Consider the following 8,936-nt stretch of genomic DNA (forward strand, 5'->3'; position numbering starts at 1 on the left):
ACATAACATAAATTAATATTTTTTAACGCTTATGAGCTCCAGTAGATGCTTAGCATCAGTTGGACTGTGTAACGAGCGTTCACATACCTACGCGATAAGATAAAAGGAGAACCAAGCCCTTAATTTTTTTATTTGGTTCAAAACAATCTCTCCTTAAAACTTAGCTTTGTTGTGCTGGCAACTATTTTCAGATAAACTATAAAATCAAAAAGTTAATATATTCACGTTCTATCCATAGTCTCTGGATATGACATTATCTGTGATCTATTCAAAGAGAACAGAATTATTTGGCGGCAATCTGACATTCAAATCAAAAATACATTCTATAATAATAATTTAAAAAGGCAAAACAAAAAGAGCTGTGGTTAAATTCCAGGAATCTGAAGCGAACGTGAAAACAGTTCTCGAAAAATTCTCGTGAATTGCAATGAATCAAGATCTTAATTATGTTTGTCTGTTGTTAGTTTTTGTTTTTGCAGCTTCGTTTACTTGTTATTTAATCAGAAGGAAATCGAAAAGACCGCGATTGCCTGTTGTAACATAAATTTTATTTATTAAATCAGTTAACTTTGAGATCGTTTTTTTGTCCATCGTCTATATTTTTTAATTGGATATTGGCTCTGTCGCGTTTCTAATCAGTGACAAGCTTTGAATTACAACTACAATGTATTATTATTACCTATTACTATTTATATTATTGAAACCTAGATAGATAATTCTGTGTCTGGTGTAAGTGACCGAGCCAATTAACATTACGACGTAAAAGACGCTACCCACCTTGAGACGAGAGATCAAACTCATGTTACTACTATCATTGAATTGCGTTAGAACAAGAACCTATTTGGACATAAGCCCATAGATCCATAAATACGTAATTTATTGTCCAAACTATGCTCCCAATGCGATACACTTATAGGCTTGGTTTATTTTTAATCATTGCCTTTGTAGGCGGAGAAGCATAACTGATGATAAGTCACCATCGTTCATTAACTCGAGCATTGCGTGAGGTACGACTGAGTCGCTGCCTACAGCTAAAACCATTTAAATTAGAAATTATCATGCTTGAACAAAATTATTGGATTGCAGAAAAAACGTAATATCTGAACTATCGGTTTTAATTCTAACATTCCTAATAGTTATCTTATACTTCAGATAAGAATGCATGACGTTTTTTTTTATTAATAAAATAATATATATAGATATATTTAATAATCGTAAAAATCTGTTCATCTAGAAAAAAGTTCTGAACAGTCAAATCGAGAACCTCCTACATTTATTTTAAGTCGGTTAAAATAATGTACGAAGATTTTCTGACTATAATTATAGAAAAAAACTAATATACATTTACGGTTTGAAGTTACTTCAATACGTGATCTTATTAACACAATGGACGGTCTGCGCTTAAGCGTTTGGTCAGCACTATTGAGATGCTTGCATTTGTGGTTCACTTAAAATCATAATTGGATTCGATTTGGGTGTGTTGAATTTGAACCTTGTTTGTAGGGTCATAGGGATAAGGAAAGGAGAATTCGAAAACTCTTTTGCCGAATAAAATAAAAATATCTTCGTATTATGTGTGAGTCTGCTTATTCCACCCCGCCTATTTCTGCCATGTAAACAGTAACCAATTTTTCTAATGAAATACGTACTTAACAAACGTTCACGATTGACTTCCACGGTGAAGGAATAACATCGTGTAATAAAATCAAACCCGCATAATTATAATTTGGGTAATTACTGGTGGCAGGACCTCTTGTGAGTCCACACGGGTAGGTACCACCGCCCTGCTTATTTCTGCCGTAAAGCAGTACTGCGTTTCGGTTTGAAGGGTGGGGCAGCCGTTGTAACTATACTGAGACCTTAGAACTCATATCTCAAGGTGGGTGGCGACATTTACATTATACTCGTAGATGTCTATGGGCTCTGGTAATCACATAACACCATGTGGGCTGTGAGCTCGTTCACACATCAACTTCATATTTAAAGTTATACTGTGGCGTTTCGCTTACATATATTATATGTTGGCAAATTAACACCAAATGAATCGGGTCTATGGGTACGCCATTCAGTAAGTGCGTATACAACTCAGTCCCAATGTTAGAAGTGAAACTTTTTGTCTATGAATGAAGGGATCCGAAGGTTTAGTCCACCTCTTAGCCCAGTTGTTGGTCGCTTATAGACATCAACAATGAAAGGGCTTTAGCCAAGCCGGCTACCATTTAGAGTACTATTAAAATTTTGTTTGACTCTGAAAACACAGTAGTCCTTGGACAATTGAAAAACTAATTGTTTAGCGCTCTGTGCAAATATCTCTTCATAGTTTTGTAATTAATCTTAAATCAACTTCCTAATCAGTCTAGAAATTTTTTAGTATAGGCTAGAAAATCAGAAGATCATACACAAAGGATACAAAAAAAGAAACTTCGAAGAATATAATAATAATAAATAAAAATGTATTTGTTTTTATTACTTAGATGGTTGGACGAGCTCACAGCCCACCCGGTGCCAAGTGGCTACTGGAGCCCACAGACATCCACAACGTAAATGCGCCACCCACCTTGAGATATAAGTTCTAAGGTCTCAGTTTTAACAGTGCAACACCGGCCCCACCCTTCAAATTGAAACGCATTACTGCTTCACGCCAGAAATAGACAGGGTGTTGGTGGACCTACCTGTACGGATTCACTAGATTTCCTATCACCAGTAATTACGAAAATTAAAATTTTGCGGGTTTCATTTTTATTACACGATGTTATTCCTTCAACGTGGAAGTCAATCGTGAACATTTGTCGAGTACGTATTTCATTAGAAAAATTGGTATCCGCCTGAGGTTTGAACACCGGTGCATCGCTCAACACGAATGCGCCGGACGTCTTATCAGTTAGGCCACGACGACTTCGAAATATACAAGCATCACGCACAAACTAGACAACAAAAGGCCCTCAAACGATCTCCTTAAAAATAGCCTGATTAACTTAAATAATACCGCGATTTTGTTTTGTTTTATTCACCTCCATTATCGCGAGGCATTCCCCCATTGTTGTTGGTTACGACAAAAACCTTGCCCCTTGTAACAGGAAACGACTGTAAAGGAGCGACCACGGTGAAAACAAAAAACGTTATTTTCAGGGGGCCAATGTTCGTTGGCTCGAACGTCAACCCTTCATCTGCTTTTTACAAATTCGTTGAATTGTGCACCCAAAAAATGTTAAAATTTCGATGAATTCAAAAGATACCCTATATAACAGAAAATCTTTCAGAATCTGGTTATTAAACAACAGACGAATGTAATAATAATAATAAAGCCTGTTTATTTCCAATCCATAATGATAATATATTACATGCGATTTAATATCTAAATATACTAGGGTAGAATTTCTTAAATTTTCTTTTATTCGCTAACGTTGCTTTCTTCTGTACCAATGATCGGAACCCCTTCTCGGGTAAAGGCCTCCTCCAGCTTCTTCCAAATCACTTTGTCCATGGCTTTCCTTATCCAATCGCTTCCTGCTATCGCTTTTATATCTTCGATCCACCTTTTTCTAGGGCGCCCTCTTCTTCTTTTTCCTCTTAGTCCTTTCCACATAGTTGTCTGTAATGTCCATCTTTCACCATGTCATACAGACGAGTATACGTCTTTAAAATTATGTCTTTAAGTTATAGAAAGACAAATTATAGGGTGTGATATGGGGGAATGTGCAGCGTGACGCCGTCAAGGTGGGCTCCCGGCCCGTCGAATGTGGGAACCGGTGGTCGTGTCGCTGGCGGCCGCCGGTCCGGCGTCTGGGGGACGGCGGGATGGATGTAATATGCTCGGCGTAAACCCTGTCCCGCCGTCTCAATAGCTCCGACTGGGCTCCCGCCCGGTCTGGGGTAGCGCGCCGGCTGTGAGCGGCAGGAGTTTTTAGTGAAGTTCAACTCCCACATACCCCACCTGCCGCGCGGGTGGGGATCCGGCGATTTGCTCCTGTGGAAAAAAAAAAGAGTTTGATAACAAACTGTATGGAATGACGATTCGTGATGTTTATTTAGAGACTTCGTTGAAAATAGCCGTGGGCAGCGGTTTGGCTGTGCCCCTACCGTTGCTGATGTCCATGAGCGATGCTGACTATTTATCATCAAGTGGCAAGTATGTTCATCTACGAAACACGGAAATAAAAAAACGAAAAACACAAGTAAATTATTCAAATCGCTCATATGATTGTGCGTCTAATCTATTTGAACGATTTTTTGCATTAAATCATATTATATCGTTTATAAAATATTATGTAATCGATATATCTATTATATGAACTTACGTTTATAAGAAAAAGTCCTAAAGGCCACAAATTCTTCTTTAATGCACACGTTTTTGATAAGCCACTACTGCTACATCTATTAGAGCCTAATTTACCCTCTTACACTCCCTCTATTTATATTGACCGCTTGAGCATTTGTATACGGGCGTTTTAAGCCCACACGGTTTGGTGTAACTCCTGGTTATTTTGCCGAAAAGCAATCGTAGTTTCCAATTAGACATATAAGATAATCCGGCCAGTTTTAAATCCGTCATGGCCTAGAGCAGTGGTTGTCAAACCGAACTCGGGAGCCGCAAGCCGCTCTTTGACTTCTTGACTAAGGCTTTTCCGCGGATTTTTTCGTATTTAATTGTTATGTACTTATTCCCGTAAATCCTGTATTCGCAACTCTATTCTGTTAATAATTAAATTTCTGTTAACTAAAGAAAATCGTATATTAAAATTTTTTAATCAAAAATGAATCATTGAATAAAATTAAATTGTGTACTTTTTTTTGCTTACGGGTGGACGAGCTCACGGCCCGCCTTTAAGTGGTTACCGGAGCCCATAGACATCTACAACGTGAATGCCGCCACCTGCCTTGAGATATGAGTTCTAAGGTCTCAGTTTTAACAGTACAACGGCGGCCCCACCCTTCAAACCGAAACGCATTACTGCTTCACGCCAGAAATAGGCAGGGTAGTGGTACCTACCCGTGCGGACTCACTAGATGTCCTTCCATCAGTAATACTAAGCAAGTGCTATCTATATTTATGTCTATTTTGGACGACAAGTTTCCCGACCACTGGTTTAGACGATAAGATGCCAGGTGTTAAAATATAGAGCGTAATATCCCGATGCTCAAATAACGCAGACAGCTACGTATTTTTGTAATGAAATATGTACTTGGCACGTGATCATGATTTCCGCAATTAAAAAATAAATAAAATTAATTTACCATTACTACTAACTTGTAAACTGCTACTACTTTTGTAAAAGCGCAATTGTATGTACCATCATCTAACTCGTTTCCGTCGCGAGCCAGTCACGATTCACCGTCTAAAGAATGGGATAGCCATTGCTGGGGCCATTAATGAAGACACAAACTTATGATTTCCAACTCAGTTCCGATTCTAACTCACACTTAAACACAAAAGCTACCGTTAGCTTGTTTATTTTTATGAAAGCTATGTAGTTCGTGTATTGAAATCCGCACCATGGTATACGCGTCTCAATCGCATTACAATAATGAGTAAGATCAATTCAACTACGCGGGAAGTCTGTCTGTATATTCGTAAAGACTCCGATGCATCAGTCTGATTAAAATTATTCTTTGATAGCTTTTATTGACGTCGACAACGCGTTCTCGGCTCAAATCTGTTCGGTTTTGCGATTCGTATGTGTTTTGTTCGTAAACTTTAGATCTAAAACACTGTCTGTCGAAAGCTGTGTTACGTGAACCTATCTGACTAAATGTAACAATAATTCAAACTGATTTCACGGTTTAATATCGCATTTTTGTATATTTTAGTGAAACTTTAATTACATTGTCTCAAACTTTTTCGTCTGTGTGTTGCATGTCGCGTGACGATCGGCCGCGGAGTAGGGATAAAGTGAAAGGCGCTCAGCAGAGCAGCCAAGGCCAATATGGTGGGGCCTATAGTTCGCAGCAGCTGATCGTGTAGTGCATAGACTATTACTCATTAATGGGAAAAAAAGTTTTTTTTTTTTTTTTTTATTGCCCTTGTAGGCAGACGAGCATACGGCCCACCTGATGGTGAGTGGTTACCGTCGCCCATGGACTTCAGCAATGCCAGGGGCAGAGCCAAGCCGCTGCCTACGTTTCACTTTTACCGTGGTTTTATAAAACCACACGATCCTTTTTTTTCTTTTTTTATATACATTCCAAAGTTTCGTAAACTTTACAATTTTCGTGGTCACCACGGACAACTAATGTATTTATTTGTCGACATTTGATTATTTTGCTAACACTATCCTCTATTTTTAACCGACTCCAAAAATGTATATATTAATACGTGAAGCAAAAACTTTGTAGCCCTTTTTACGAAAATTGCTCGGTCGGAGGAGTAAGAAATTTTCCACACTTATAGAGAATATAGAGAAGAAGTGCACAATGCTAATATTTTTTTTAAATAATGCATAAAAGATACATTAAATCAATAAAGAAAACATTACACACACTACATACCATGTATTTAACGCACACACGCATGCATACTATTTATTGTCAAACTTTTGTTCTTGACGTCTGTGGTCAAATTGAGAATAGATGAAATATTGTTTGTCTTAATTATTATTTTTTATAGCGTAGCCCGAAATTTGTGATTATAGAAGTATAAAATACAATCATAATAGTGTACAAACTTACAATTCTAATTAATTATAGTCGAATTTCGACTACTGCGGGACCTCTAGTAACAATTTATTAGATATTATCGTAATATTAAGTTATAGAAGGATAGGCAATTTTTTTTTTACTTTTTAGTGCATATTAATTTGTTTTAGAATAGTGTTTTTCAAAGGCGGTTTTTTTGTCAAATTTTTTGTTTATTCATTATAAAATTATTTATCGACTTTTATGTATATATATACTGGATTTTGCCCGCGACTTCATCAGCGTGGAATAGTTACTTTGGCATAACGCTAAATTTTACCCGCGACTCAATTTACGTAGAAAGTGAAAATATTTTTGAATAATAAAATGTTAAGGAACTATTTAAGGAACCAAAATAACGCTTTTTAACCGACTTCAAAAGAGAAGGTTATCAATTCGACCACCATTTTTTATCTATATACCGGTTCTCTATATCTATATCAACGGTTTCTCGGGAATACTTGAACCGATTCTGATAATTCTTTTTTCTTTTTTTTGTTCGAAATGATGAAAATATTGTTACGCCGGTAAGAGTAACGCCATCTATCGCCGAATAGTCGAACGAATATCGAAGGAGCTAGTAGCACCTAGAACGCTCGAGAAGTACAACGCCATCTATTATCAGATAGTGAAAACACAATACTCGAAATGTGTAGAATACTCTCGATAATTCTTGGGAAGTGGTAACGGCTATAAAAGCGTTGCAGGGATGGCACGCAGTCAGTCAGTAACCGGAACTAATCGAAGCTAAACAGCGAATGGATCATCTAATGCGAATTGAGAGTTTACAGTGTGAATTTGTAATTTGGTAGAATTTTTATTTATCCCGAACCCCAGCGCGTAACAATATAGATGGTATTGTTGCTTATCAATAGACGATTACCACAATATAAAAATTTCTACTGTGTATGTAGCAATTTTTAGAAATCGTTTAAATACGAGCGCCAGATACGGAAGCGTGGGTTAATAAAAAAAAGAACCACCCCCGAATGATCCCTCGTTATCGACGAGGTCGCCCCTAAACGTTATTATTAAATTTTCATATAATCTGAATAATAACGCATATTTTCGCTTCACAAAGATTACGGGGGTGTAAAGAGTAATGGGAGGCTGCGCCAAAGAGATCCGATCAAAGGGATATCGCGACATTGTAACGAGATGCTTTTGTGATTCAGGTCGTATTGAAAATTTCGGTTTCCACTGTAATGGAGAAGCGCTTCTTGACTCACGATGGGTATTGCATTTTCTTTTAATTTTTTTTTTTTGAAAACTTTAAATAATGCACTTAAAAGATGAATATGATTTGTTTCAAAACTATGTAAAAAGAACTTGAAAGAAGAAATATTATGCATTCTCTTGTCCCATGTGTCGTTGAATGCGACAAAGAGAATCCTATCGAAAAAAGCCTTGTGTACCTGCGTAAGTAAGTGCATAGGTAAGTACTAACTTCTGCCGCGAATATATTTGGCTACACTAACCACGATATCTTCTGCCTATCCGTCAAATTTCCAAAAATCACTTCCCCTAAATTACCTCCACATAAAATTCGTTAAAAACACTTCTCTTTTAAAATATTTATTTGCTACCATGAAAAGAACGCACCTAGACCTGAAGTGAAATATTTAAGATGTTACATTAGCTAAATTGCTAACAAGCGTACACAGCGAAGTGAATTCGTATCACGCGACCTATTCAAGGCTTTGACCCACGAAATTTGTGATGCCAGATGTCGAAAACATTTTATGTGAAGCTGTCTAACAATGCCGTCCACATTTCAAGTTAAAATATTTAGGTCAATGAGCGGCACGTGATAATAATCTGACTAGTTGTTCGCCAAAAGGTACATTAATGTGCCTTCTACGAATTCCTACTCCGACTTCTCCTCATCTGCTCTTGATAGCAGTAAACTCCTGCTTGTATTTCGGTAATTCCTACTTTAAACTGCAAATTAGCTGAATCGAAACGCCACTAAACAGGCAATTATAAACCAAAACAAACATAGGTAGCTGACACATGTGATAATACCAAGAATTTCCAAAAAAGGGAGGAGCCTAGCCGCTATTCTTACAGAGACTGGTGGGAGAAAATCTTCAATCATCTTGGCCTAAAAGATAAGACGTCCGGTGCATTCGTGTTGAAGCGATGCAACGGTGTTCGAATCCCGCAGGCGGATACTAATTTTCCGCTTTTGTGACGAACATATTACTTGAATGACAATGACTGGATCACTGAACCGATATAGAAAAATCCATTTAGACTATCAT

The sequence above is a fragment of the Bombyx mori genome, chromosome 28 (assembly GCF_030269925.1).
Source record: "Bombyx mori chromosome 28, ASM3026992v2".
NCBI lineage: Eukaryota > Metazoa > Arthropoda > Insecta > Lepidoptera > Bombycidae > Bombyx > Bombyx mori.